This window comes from Carassius auratus, chromosome 25, assembly GCF_003368295.1.
Source record: "Carassius auratus strain Wakin chromosome 25, ASM336829v1, whole genome shotgun sequence".
Lineage (NCBI taxonomy): Eukaryota > Metazoa > Chordata > Actinopteri > Cypriniformes > Cyprinidae > Carassius > Carassius auratus.
Window position 1 is genome coordinate 4,666,653 of NC_039267.1, and position 14,428 is coordinate 4,681,080.

General features: G+C 38.0%; 1 protein-coding gene across 1 annotated transcript in view; it reads right to left on the reverse strand.

Annotated features, from left to right (window-relative positions):
- LOC113043051 (fatty acid 2-hydroxylase-like) overlaps positions 1–14,428 on the reverse strand; it is a 121,681-nt gene that overhangs the window by 103,082 nt on the left and 4,171 nt on the right. The window lies entirely within an intron of this gene.

Sequence of the window (14,428 nt, forward strand, 5' to 3'; positions counted from 1 at the left end):
AATGTTACACATAATTTCTATTTGAAATTAATGCTGTTTTAAACATTTGAGCTTTCTTTCGTCTCAATAATCTGAAGAAAATGAATCCCAGTTTACACAAAAATATTAAGCAGCAATATTAGAAAAATATTTCTTTAGCAGCAAATCAGTGTAATTTGATTTTTGAAGGATGATTTGACGCTGAAGACTTGAATTATGATGTTAAAAATTCAGTTTTGCATCAGAAATAATAGGAAATAGAAAATGATTCATTTAAATTGAAATATTTAGATAATTTCACAAATGATTTTTGGTTTTACTGTATTTTTTATTATTATTATTTTTATAAATATACTTCTTTAAAAATCATCTGAAAATCATACAGACCACAAATATTTGAATGGTAGTGTATGCAGTATTTTATTTTTGTCTGTTGGGGTCCAAGACAACATTAAACTATGTAACTTTCACTGTGTGAACAAAAACAATTTTTAAAACATCTTAAATAAGAATATAATTCAGGTTTAGAACAGTCAGTGTATGTTTGAGTAAATAATTTTATTTTTGGGTGAACTGTTCCTTTAAGACATTTTTTCCACTTGAAAGGCATACGAATAGGTTTCGAACATAATGTGAAATTGCGGTGCGGAGTTAAGGTCTGTCTCTGTAAACGTGCTCTGTTTGTAGGGAAGCTATCAGCGAACAAGATAAAGAGGAACTAGGCGCTAGTTTAAATAGGCCATTTGAACTCTTTGTACTTTGGCACAGCCACAGTTTGATGCCTGCAACTAAGAACTCACAGCCCATGCAGGTGGCACATGTGAATGTGTCGCTTTGCATGGGAATGAGATGCACGGAGGAACATGAGATGCACTCAAACGGAGTGTGATAACAGATGTTTTTATAGAAGGGTATGAATAATAATTCACTCTTGCTTGTTTTTCCCTTTTTCTGGGAATGTATTTATGGCTCTTAACATGGTGTTAGTGTTAAATCATTACATAAGTACTGAATCATTTTAACGAACAACATGTACTCAATGTGCAGTTATTTAGAGTGGTTTGTAAATGTGCATTGTTATTTTTTTAACATCATTGTAATATAAAAAATGTACTTCATAGTTAACATCTTCCCCTTCTGTTTGTTTATAAATTGCACATTTTGTTCTTAAAAACCCCCACAAGTGATTACACTTAACTGTTAGTGTTCAAGTATTTTGTTATTTTGTTCAAGTTAGTGTTCATTAAAAATTTTAAAGATTCTTATATATTATGTCTTTGCGTGTCAGATATTGCTGTTGTTTTTTCATAAGCCTCATGTTATATCTTTATTTGTGTAACATTTGCGTCCCAAAGTGGGGGAAATGGGCAGCGTGTGCTTCTGTTTTCCATTTGTCCCCTGTTTCTGTCGACATGAATCGATGTCGCAGGAATCCATAGCTTGTTCCCAGCACAGCTCTGGCTCACCTAAATTTAGGGCGGATCTCGTTGTGCTCGCAGTCACTGTGGTATGTGAGGTTGTCATGACAAGCATTTATTTTTCGTACTTAAAGCAGGAAGAGTCAGGAAGTGAAATTTTGCAGGTGTTGTCAAAAACCAGAGCTGTTTTTTATATTTCAAGCTGTTTTAGAACTGGTGTCTGTCTGTCTGTATGTTTGTCAAACATTTTCTCATTTTTATTAATAGAAGAGTGATAGTTTGAGTGAAACCTATAAAAAAAATAGCTTAGGCTAATCTTTGTACAACGATGTAGTACTTCTGTTTTCAGTTCAGTAGCACAGAAGGATATTTTTGCTTTCCTGTTAAACTGTTTAAACCGTTTTGGTTTATAATTTTAGCTTAATTTTCACCCTGGTCAAGTGATATTGTCTAGAAGTTAATGAACAAATGTCAGTGTATTTTAGACATTAGTTTAGACAAATTTGTCACTGATTATTAATGATCCTTCAAAATGTTATTGTTTTTTAGTTGTTGTTGTTAACAGCGGAGCCAAAATTAAAGTTTTCATTTAGCTGAAAACTAAAACAAAAAATTTTGGTAATTAAATTGGTGTATGCTTCTGTATACCGTGATATTTCAGCCAAACAAATTTGGCACCCAAGCACCATTTTTGATAGGAAAGTGCGTCCATGCTTTTGACATGTTTGTTGTAGCTTATACACATTAGCCATGTTTCCTTTACCCTTCAAATTGTGCAAATTGAAAATAAACCCAATGGAAACACATCAATTTCCCAAAAACTCCCGCATTTACAGGTCAACTGTCATACGTAAAAGTAATTCTGATAATTCTTTAAAGTGACCCTAATGCGCCATTTTCCATTTTTTCTTTTATGCAGTGTGTAATGTAGCTGGGTGTGATTGTAAACGATCTGCAAAGTTGTAAAGCCGAAAGTGCACTCCCAAAATAAAGAATCGAATCTGTACAACATAAAGAGTCCTTTAGTTATTTTAATTCCCACCTACGCATAATTACCCGCTCTACATTGGCTGGTTGCGAACAACTTGACCCCGTCCACAAACATTTCATTTTACTGATGACTGGACGCTGGATTCACAGAGCACTTGCTCTTGAAAAATGGCTCAGTACCAAGTTTCTTTAGACCGGCTGGCTCCACTGAATCTCAAACGGAGTATGACTTAGGGTCTTATGTCTACAAAATTGGCATCGGAAGATATCTATATTGAAACATTGCGATGGACGGTGACATTCTGGGGTGGGGGTGGGAGTTAGGGGGTCTGACTGTAGCTTGAATCTGTATTCATTGATGCACGGAAAACAACGATCACTAATGGTTGCCTGTCACATTACAGTATGTAAAATTTCACTTACCACATACATAGAATAAGGAGAAATGACTGAGGACGATGGCGAATGATTTGCAGAACCTGAGCCCCACTGACAAACATGTAATCTTGTAAAATGTGTGGTAAGTACTGCCACTCCATAATATAAACAGAGTATGTGCGATAACGAATCTCGAAAGTGAAACTAAAAAGCGACTGTGCATTCAAAAGCAGTTGCAATGCCAGGCATAATAGCAGCTCCCTGATGCCCTCAATTTTATATACAGTATAATTACCCAGTGATAAAACTGTGAGAGCAAGTATTGAAATATGTATTGTTCTCCCATCTCGTATTTATTCTTTTTCATTTTGACGTCATACTTGATAATGTTCCAGAAAAGGATATCAAATGTTAATAGTGGAATCCCTAGTTGCAATTCTGGTATGTACTAGTGGCCCTTTGTTAAAATAACCAATGTGGCTCATTAATAATTCACTTTGTTGCTTAGGTCAGTGTGTGTTGAGTTCCATGTAAAGCGAGGTACCTGCTTTGGTTTCAAGTTGCTACTGGAAAGGGTTATTCGGTACCATGGATTTTTTTCACGGCCTCCTGAAGTGACTCATCCCGTTGTTTCCTTGACACCCATGCTGCCTTTGTTTGGCTGAATCATAGGATTCTTTCTTCTCAACTCAAAAGTAATTTGAAGTATCCAATAGCGGCCACTTAAATGTCCATCCTTTCCATGTCAAAATGAACTTTTTCATATTCCGGTCAGCTTAATTTTTCCTGTTCCTATCACAGTCTATAAGATATTGTCAAGAATCATAACCTTGAAAAGGCAATGCACTTGTGTGATGCTCGGAGAAAGCTCATAAGTTGATTTTAGTCTACTTTAAGTGATCCAGTAGAGTTGGGGAAGCCATTTTAAGTGACAAAAATAAATATGTATTGTTACCAAATTGATTTTACTCAAATCAGCTCCAGGTGTCCCCATTTAGCTCTGGGTTTTGAAACAGACTATTTAACCACCAGAATGATAATAGTATCAGAACATTGGAAACTGTTAAAACCCAGGAAAACTGATACACAGGGCAGTTGCATAACAAGCTGCTTGCATTTAACAGAAGGCCGAGTGATGGGACCCGAGTCTGGCTGGCCTCAGTGGATTGTGTGTGCTGTTCCAATATCCAGCAGTCTGTACTCAAGAGTCTTGCACTATAAACCCTAAAGTTGGGGAAGTGAGAGACGTCCTCCATGTGTTTTCAGGGTCCATCATAGCAGTTTACTTCATACCTTGAAATGCAAACACTATCATATCTGTGAAGCCACACCCATTGAAACCAAATGACAGGTTTTGCCACCAGCCCATAATAAGCATTATGCAACACTTCTCTTATTCTTCTTTTTTTTTGTCTCCCCTATTAGTCATAAAGTTTACAGTCCTTACACTGACCTCTCTGTTTCAATAAATCTGTTTTAGATTCAGGAAGATGTGGAGTGAATCATTCAGATAAAGTTTGTTCCAATTTAAGACCTTGACTTTGCCCAATGTTAACCATTTATTCTTATGCCCACACTTTGCACATTTTCTCATTTAGCTTCCTTAAAGCCTCACAGTAAATAAGACTTATGGTTTGCAGATTAGAGGTGCTTCGTTCAGGATTTTTGAGGCCAATCACTGATAACAGAGCTGTATATGCCGATATGATCAGCAATACCAATCTCTTTAAAGACTTCTTTTTTTTATCATGTTATTTACAGTCATACTCCAATCAGGATTTTAGACATTTATTCAGGGCCTGAATTTCATTTTTGAAAATGAGTGGAATTACCCTTTTTAGGTGACTCTTGTGAGAATGGAGTTTTTAAAGGGTCAGCGCTGCGTGGTTTTTGACAAGTGTGGAGAGAAACACCGCTCACAAATTAGAAGCACACAAAACGATGATTTGCAAAGGAAAAACTTCTCAGGATTTCAAACTAAGCCAAGAGGAGACTGGTTTTCCTTTGCTAAAGTAAGGAAACTTTGTTTCCTTTGCTCATACATTTCCCAAAGGCACACGTGTGATTCATACATCTTCCATCTTCCGCCTGCACATCTTCCAGTTCCCAACAGTCAGCAGAAGTGAGAAAAATGACCTCTGCACTGCTGCACTTTCACATCTTCATGCATCCGTATCTATAATAAATCTTGTCCGAGACCGGCATTCATCTTCGGCCTGAGGAATGACCATAAGCATGAACGTCTGCTTTCTGTTGGTGTGTTTTAGATCATGTGAACGCCTGTCTCCCGTTTGGAACAGACTTGCACTCAGTTCAGATGAAGAAGACCTAATTGGCCAGATTCCTGGACTAATGAGCAGCCTGAAGGTTTCGGTGGTATGATGCACTTGGAAAGAGAGCAGACATCTAGTTGTTTGTGTATTCCAGGCCCTTTAATGCAGCATTCATGCATCGCAAACTCCCCTTGGCATTAGTGGGTCGGTCAGGCTTTGTTGACTAGGTTTCAAATGCTATTTGACCTCCGACCAGATGGTAGTTACTGAACCCTAACGTGTCCATCATGAATAGAGGCACTGTGTTTGCATTCTTAGTGTTCATTCAGGATGTGTAGTCACACGATGGTCTGATCTTGACCCTTTCACATGACTGACTTTAGCGTAGCCACATGGCAACATCACTTCAGTAAATAGGATCAGTTTTGCTGTGTGCACATAGTAATGTCTCTTACAAATTGTCAGTTGCTGGTTGCAGTTAGGTCAACGGTGAATCAAAATTGAAGTAGGACCAAGAAGGTTCATGTGTCGTGGTTATCAGCTGTGTTTTAAGAGCCTGGAACCAGTTCCTGCACTTTGATCAATTTGTTAGATCTTCTTGATATTTTGTGGTCTGTATATCATTCACTTGAAGATGAAACCTGATCGCACACCGCTTCCTGTAACAGCTTACCGTTGCTGTTTGACATTTTGAATTGGGACAGGGTAGGTTACAGATGTGAAGCCCTATATCTACCATGGAACCTGGAGTTTGTTTTACATGCCATCTGGTATAAGGTTCCCATTTCATCTGTAGAAGCTCCTGGTTTGCTTCCCAAACTTCAGAGCTTACAGCATCAAAGGTTTGTGTAAGCGATTGCAGTCTCATATCAACTTAGTCACTTCTAGAGCCAGTCCTGCTTTTTTCTTTAGGAGTAAGCTAAAAGAACATACTGAATATATGCTTGCTGAATTCCAAAAAGACACTAGATTTGTAAAATACTACACAATACAAACGCTTTGTTTGTTACACATTCTCTCATTGAAAGTTTTAACTTAATTTGAATTTGCTTTCAACTATCAATATGAGTTCAGCACTCTTTAATACCAGGTTAAAATTGCACTGGAATCAGGACAGAATAAATAAAAAAAACTACATATTGCCAGCTGAATCACTAGATGTTAAAGGGATAGTTCACCCAAAAATGAAAATTCTGTCATTTAATTACTCACCCTCATGTCGTTCTAAACCCAAAAGACCTCCTCCGTTCATCTTCGCTATCAGAATTTATAAAAAATATCTAAATTTGATTTCCAAAGTTAGAACATCATGAGGGCGAGTCATTAATGACAGAATTTTAATTTTTGGGTCTTCTATCTAACTAACCCTTTAAGAAGTGAGAAGCCTTTAATTCAGCTTCATTCCTTAACTTTTTTCTTCTCAAGAACATCCAAACCAAATCAATACATAATAATATAGCTGTTCATGCTTTTGTTCCTGAGATCAGTCCTTTATAGAGGATTATTTTCAGCTCTGTCTAATGTACATTGAAGCCGGCCAGACTGTCTGCATTTCTCAGCATTTCCGATGGGAACTGAAATGATGCAGCATCGAAAAGGCTTTGTTTATTGCTCTGGTGCCTCTGCCTCATAACGCTCCATGCAAACAACACTTCAGTCTCTAAAGAGCTTAAAGAAACCAAGCTTAATTTTTTTTAAGAACCTGGTTTGTTTACCAAGGCAAATGTAAAATGTAAAAGAAATTTCAAATGTCTACATAGTTATTTTATTTCAGTTGCAGTTATTTTAGTTAAGAGTAGAAGTTTAGTTAAAATTAAACTATACAGGCTAAGCACAAACGCGCGCAGGCCTACGTTCTACTGTTCTTAACTTTAATTAAGAACAATTAATTTAAAAACAGTGATTTCTTTTTTAATTTATATATCAATATTTCACACCTGCTCCCATCGATTCATGAGTATAAGTGCATTTTATATTTTGAGCCAGATGCTTTTTTATTTCTTTAGTGAATCATTTACAAAAACTGTCTCATTGTTAATATTTTGCTAGGTTCAATATGTTTTGCTGTGTCCTCTTGTTTTAGCTTCACATTTCACACGTTCTCATAACCTAAACCATCTGTTTATGTGAATCTGTTTTGCTGTGACCTCAGAAATGACTGGCTTCCATTTAAAAAAAAAAAAAAGGTTTGGTTGGTGCTATAAACCCTTAACCCTGTTCTGGAATAGCACTAGTTGCGAGGTCCCACAGAATGTGATTTTCTAGCCAATGTGTTTTCATTGTATGCTCCGCTTCTAGATCTATTGGGCGGCGCACGAGCCGGGCTTTAGCTATGAGTGGCATGTTGTGCCCTTTGGGCGTTAGCCGGGGAAAAACATTAGCTTGTTTTGCACCACATGACAGTTATGGTTGGAAATGGGAATCAAGGGACTTGGTTTAGTGCTTGAAAAAAAAAAATTGTAATGATGCACTCATAAATATAAATGTTCCAAAGGGGGTTTTCACAGTGATGCTATAGAAGAACCATTTTAGGTTCCCCAAAGAACCTTTCATTAAACAGTATAAAGAACATTTCACTAATCTTAGTTACAAGATCTTAATGGAACTGTAGATACTTATGAAGAACCTTTAGTTTTAAGAGTGTAGCTAGCACTTCTTGTCTGACAGATCTGAAAAAGGGGTGTCAGAGGTGTGGCCTGACAGATTTGCAGATAACAATCGCGTTTCATGTTACTTTGCATGTTTTTAAAAGTCGTTACAGGATGTCGTAACGGCTCGTGTTGCTACTCAATCTAAATTTTATTTCAGATTTCCCAAACCCCTGTGACATATGTACCCTATTGCAAAAGGACCTGTGGCCCCCACAGAAAAGTTTTGCATGACTTGCAGGGGAAGTCTGAATAACTGCTCTCTGCTGTAGGAGATTAGATAAGCAGTGTTTGGGTGGGATTTGTTTACCAAGAGCTCTCTGACTGGACGCTGAGCAGGAGGGGTGGAAAAAACCCAGTGACCCATGTCTTCTCGTTCACAGAAGCCGCTGTTAATGAAAGGCTTTAAAACTGTTTCACTCTTGGCAGGCACGTGTGGATCATCATCTGCGGCTACGTGTTCATATTCAGCTCTCTCCAGGCGGTTGACTACGTGCCAGAGAGAGTCTAATGTCCTCGCCCCTTTTGTGAGCAACACAAGATGTTTAAAACCCTGGGGATAGGCTGGGATGATCAGCTGGTGGCGGATTTCTGGAACTCCCACACCCTCGCACACTGCCTGTTTGCAGTGAGAGACTGCTGACAGCGGTTTTGACACAGCTGATCTTCCTAATCTCACGTCCCCTGACATGTTCTGCATTCATTTTTTTTTCTTTTTCTTTTTTTTCACCCCCACCCCTAGCTGAAATCCCATTCTAATCATCTCACTTTCTAGACAACATGCCTTACACTTGTTTTCTGAACAGCTGCAGAGCTCTGTTGGCCTTCAGAAAGGTTATTGTGTGGTCAGGGCTCGTTGTCCCAGTAGCCGCTTTAGACTGCGGCTGCTCTAGGCTTTCCGGCTGCAGCTTGAACCAGATGACTCGGATCACCACCCCCCCCTTCCCATCCCGCCGACCTCACAGGAAATAACTGAAGCTGGACAGGGGTTCAAATTTAGCAAGGCTTTGCTTGACAAATACTGACTTATTGTTTCATACTGACTTAGAAAATGGCCTTTTAGCATGTGGCCACTATTAGCACTGCTGGTAAATTCCACCTTTTAGTCTTTCTTTTGGTCTTTAAAACATGATCTCGGTGGAGTCAGGTTGCACGACAGAGAACAGGGGATATACAACACCTCCCTTTGAAAACACTTTGGGAAAGTCGATGCAGTAATGGTGAATATTCTCATGTTGCTGTTGTTTTTATCTTAAGGGTGGGTGATAAGGCTTGTGCCGATAGATAGACGATAGTATCGTGTATCGAAGATATTCAGGCCATCCTTAAAAATATTCTTGTTTGCCGTAACCTGACCGACCCTGTAATTTTAGGACCGACTCAATTTTTGTATTTTTGTATTATTTTTGCGTTAAGACAGACCAATTTTTTTTTAATCTTCAAACAACTAATATACAAAAGCAATAAAATATTAATAATATTTTTGTAAGTATTGTAAATACTTAAATTGTCTAGGCCTACTTACAAACGAAGGCTACGTTCTTTCTTTAAAAACGGATGTCACACTATGGTCTGTGCGTTCGCTTCGTCTCATACTCTAATTCACTGTCAGAGTCAACGGTTCGCGCTTTGTAATGATGGCTGCGTCTGCAGTAAACAAAGTGTTCGCGGTCACTGTTCAAAGTCATACAGGTTCGAGCACCATAATACATTAAAAAAAAATTCATTAAAACAGCTTGACACCGCTTTAACTTGGCACGAAGTTTTGGAAAAACTGTGCCCAGATCTTTTTCCATCCCTTCTCCCATCTAGTCTAAATCCGTGACCGTGTCGACTGTCACTTTATGTTCGAAAATGTATTGCACGAATCGATTGGACCAACCAACACAAGTTTCGAAAACGAAAATAGGAAATTGATTTTAACAACCTTCTCTCGGAGCATGACCAGGTTTTTTTTTGGAACACACATCACACAGCAACTGCAGCTTCGGACACACACTCATAACGCAAAATACTTCTGCATAGTGTTTCTCTTATTTTCAATCGATTCAATGAACACTTGTCTCTCAAATCAAACAGGATTTTTTTCACAAAAGTGACAACCAATAAAGCAAAGTAAACGATCTCTCATTTGTAGGTTGCATTGAAACAGTGAAACAGTATAACAGTACCTCTTTTTTTTTTTTTCACCAGAAATTAATGCAATAAACAAGTTTTTGACATTTCAATTTGTTTGTGGTCTATATAGCCTGCATCAAAATGAGGTTTGCAATTATGTGCTCAAAGGCACGGGTTGAAGACCCAGTCAGTGATGTCACAATATGCTAATTTGTTGAAATTCATACCTACGTAATCACCATCACCAAAATTGTGATTCTGTGGCAGTGTATGCATTTTAAAAAACCAAATAGTTATGAGATAGCCTATGACAAGTACAGAGAGTCTCTCCTGCACCATTCACCCATGCACAATAATATTGTGTATTGGCGATCTTTTTGGCTGGCGATATGACAGTATGACTTTGACCAGAATCTCATATAATTTCTTTCCGCAATAATAACCCTGTTCAATATTGCTCTATGATAACCGCCTTCAGGAGCCGTTTCTTGCACGGTCAGGTCTGTCGTCTTTCGCTGAAATGAAAGAATTCTAGAATTGAATTCGTCATAATAGGAATTTATCATCATAATCGTGTTGCCAGGGATGTCTCTATTTAATTGAAATAATGTCACCATCTCTTCATTTAATCAGTAACTCATATTCTCAAACATATGTATGCGTGTAGTTGTGTGAAATTAGAAATAACGAGAATAGCGTCATACTGTATGTTAGTTTGTTTTTAATCCACGTTGTTCTTGGCTGCTTTGGCAGCTTTGCACTAAAATAAGTGCTATGAAATCTAATCTTAGTTCAGTGGAAAGGCTTGAACATTTGGAGTCTGGCCTGGACTCAGGCAAACATTACACGGGTGCAAATGCCGCCTCTAAATAGTCTTAACAGTAACTCTTTGTTTGAGTTGGGAAGTCCAGACCGGCCTTGTTATGTCATCATTCTTTTTGACCTGATTTCTGTCATTTCCCCTGATTCTTTCATCTGAAATGCGACTTCCTGCTGACTGTGGGCTCATGGGAATTTTTTTTCTAAGATTTTCAAAACCACAATGATGTAAATAGCATTCTTAAACCGGAGTAAATTTTTTGAGCGGAAATCAATTGTGGTTACAATATAATTTGACAGTATGAAAAATTAACATGCTCGTGTTTAGGGACTGGCCAAATAGCCTCTCGTCCTTCAATGCCCCTTGCTATTGTATTTCTCTGTGCAGTTGGAGCCTGTGGTATTATGTTTAACTTGTGTTAGGCTTTGGATTTAGTCTGTTTGCCCATCGCTATGCTGGAGGTTTATTGGGGTTTAGTTCGTAAGATCTTGTGCAGAATATAGAGCACTCCATTCTTTCTGTCACTGTGCCAAACATACCCATGTTTGTACTGTCAGTTAAGCCTGTTACCAGGGCAGAAAATAACCTCTCGTGCCTCTGTTTTAATAACCACAGAACTTAAAACAGTAGTAGTACTGTGAAAACAACAAATGTCTGCAGAGTTCTTATGATTAAGTTCTTATGTTCTATGTTGTGGTATGTTATATCAAGTTATGGCATATTCACTATACAGTATATTGGGATGCACAATAATGGATTTTTGCCGTTATCCAATATGCCAATAATTTTCAACCCATTTTGGCCGATAGCCGATGCTGATATTGATATCATTTTTTAGTTTTGGTTAGTTTTATTTGTTAGAATTAAATAGACAATAACAAATTTATCTTGTAATGACAGCACATTGAAGATTTAAAAATATTTTAGGTTAGTAAATGCCATATGATAATTTCAGGTGCTTGATCATGCCTCGCAGTTGCTTCCTCAGGGCCAACGGCTCAGGTTTTTTGGCACCATGAAAACCTTGGACCAAAGTGACCCAGCTGATCACTTTAGCTCCACGTAGCCTATGTCATAAAAATATAATGTTTTTTGTGCAGGAGCTTTTATAAAAATATAGAAATTATAATTCAGTGTGCTGAGTTCTGGCTTATTGTGTCGCAATCCAAAGTTCACGGAAAAGAAAACCAGACAGCAGAAAATTGTTTTCTTTATTTTTCAAAACATTATAGTTTTATTTATTTTGCAAATCTTGAGAGTTTTGAATCATGTTTTGCTTCCATCTATATAACCAACCAGTGTTGGTATGACCATATCACGCCGGCGCCTTACGTGTACACAGACACGACCTATTTTGGGTTTATATATATATTAGGGTTGTGCATTTCAAGCAAAAGTAATAATCGATAATCGCTGGGTATTATTCTATTGGTAGTCAATATTCGGCCCCCTCCCGCGCATGCATCCACACACGCATAAACACACACCCATATGAAGAGAGAGAGAGAGGGAGAGAGACTATTCAGGCTTTCAATCTGTATGATAACAAACTGTTTAATATATTAGAGAAAGGTCTATCCTAACCCAAGCCTGTATGTGTGCATGTATGGATGTATGATTGCTGAAACACATTAATATAACATAACTGAATGATGCCATTTATTAACATAACAGTCCGTCTATTATCAAATGCTCACAAGGCTGTCGGAGCCTATGACATTTCTATTTTTAAAATGAGCATGAACATTCATAGCATTTTTTTTTTTTAAGTTTACAGAGTAATTAAGATTAGAACAGATTAATTCAGACATGAATATTAGGCTTAAAATACATTACGCGCTAAACAGAATATCATAAAACAGTATGCGCTAAAACACATTGTGAACAGCCTGAATGACGTCACTAATCTTGAATCATTAATTTTAATGTTTGTATTTCTAACAATAACCTATTTCATATTTTTATTATAAAAAAAAGTTCTAGCTATTGGTGTTACCCTCTGGCGTTGTCTCCCTTTCCTCACTGGCCTATGCTCACACTACACTTCACGCTCCGGACAGGTGTTCTGTCCATCTCTGCTTGTCAGATTTTGCTACCTCCCATGAAAAAAGTAGGTAGTACTTATAAGGACCCGCCAAACCCAGGGGAGCTTTTGTTTGAAACGACGTATCTAATATAGTTTAGTTTTGGTTTTTAATGGCAAAGTGGTCATATTTCATTTCAATTCTTTATTAATTTAATTCCGAAATATGATTGGAACATTTAATGTTTGTTAAATTCAAGTTTTTTTTTTTTAAATAGCCTACACAGTGGCCAGCTCAAAATGTAATCTGTGGGAAACAGGAAGCTTCTCGCTCAGCACAGTGGATTGCATCGTTCTGTTTACTTTGTGGTTCATTATTTTGAGTCGTTTGGGACGCGATGACAGGTTCACATCTTTAGAAAATAATCACACAGCCTAATCGATAATCAGTCATTCAATATATATATATATATATATATATATATATATATACATATTTTGGACGCAGCACTTGTGTCTCCTTCTGCTTTGTGGGTGATGTAAACGCGTTGTCACAAAAAATAATTGCGAAAGAACCTGACGTGAGATTTAAAATAAATTAAGAGGCTTCGAGGCAGAGGAATCGATCATTTTTTGTAATCAAGTTACTCAAGTTACTCGAGGAATCGTTTTAGCCCTAATATTTATACATAAGTGAGTGAGTGAGTGAAGTGACATTCAGCCAAGTATGGTGACCATACTCAGAATTTGTGCTCTGCATTTAACCCATCTGAAATGCACACACACAGAGCAGTGAACACACACACACACACACTGTGAGCACACACCCGGAGCAGTGGGCAGCCATTTATGCTGCGGCGCCCGGGGAGCAGTTGGGGGTTCGATGCCTTGCTCAAGGGCACCTAAGTCGTGGTATTGAAGGTGGAGAGAGAACTGCTCATGCACTCCCCCCACCCACAATTCCGTCCGGCCCGAGACTAGAACCCACAACCCTTCGATTGGGAGTCCAACCCTCTAACCATTAGGCCACGACTTCCCCTAAATGTATACACGAGTAGCATTTTAAAATCTAGTAAAGATGATGCAGTATTGGCTGTGACTAATCGCAGCAGGTTAACATACCAGATCTCTTCCAGTTTCTTTTTTTTTTTTTTTTTTGCAGAAACAGAAGTGTGAAAATATTGGTACTGCTCTGAGTGAATGGATTGGATTTTTGTATGTATTTGTTTGTTTGTATATCAATCTGTAAAGCAGTCCCATCCACTGATAGCTGCACAAACACACCTAGCATTGCACTGTGTAGACCATCCCAGCAACGTTGTGTTTGATTAACTCTGTGATGACTTCTGTTTAAATGCGTCATTCTATGTGTGCAAATAATGGGTTGAGCAGCTTAATATGAATCACAGCATTTGCTGCTGCAACACCTTGGACTAGGAGACAAGAAATGCAATAAAGAAAAACCTGTAACTTAATTTCAAAGCCCTGAATTTAAAAGGCAGTGTCACATAGCCAAGCCATTAGTGAATTATTCACAGCAGCTTTTGTTACCGCATAAGTAAGGTACTGTTGGTAGTTACAGCCGCTAGTGACTGTGTAGTGACTACTAGTAACCTGGCATGACATTTTCTGGTATCAATAGCTGACTGTTTTAACTGTGTATCGTTTAGGTGCTACATGTGTGACAAGTTTGGACATAAAGCAGAGTGTTAGTGCCTGAGGAGTTTGCTCTGTAGTTGATTATTAATGCTGACCAGGGTTAATTGTGTCATCAGACTCCT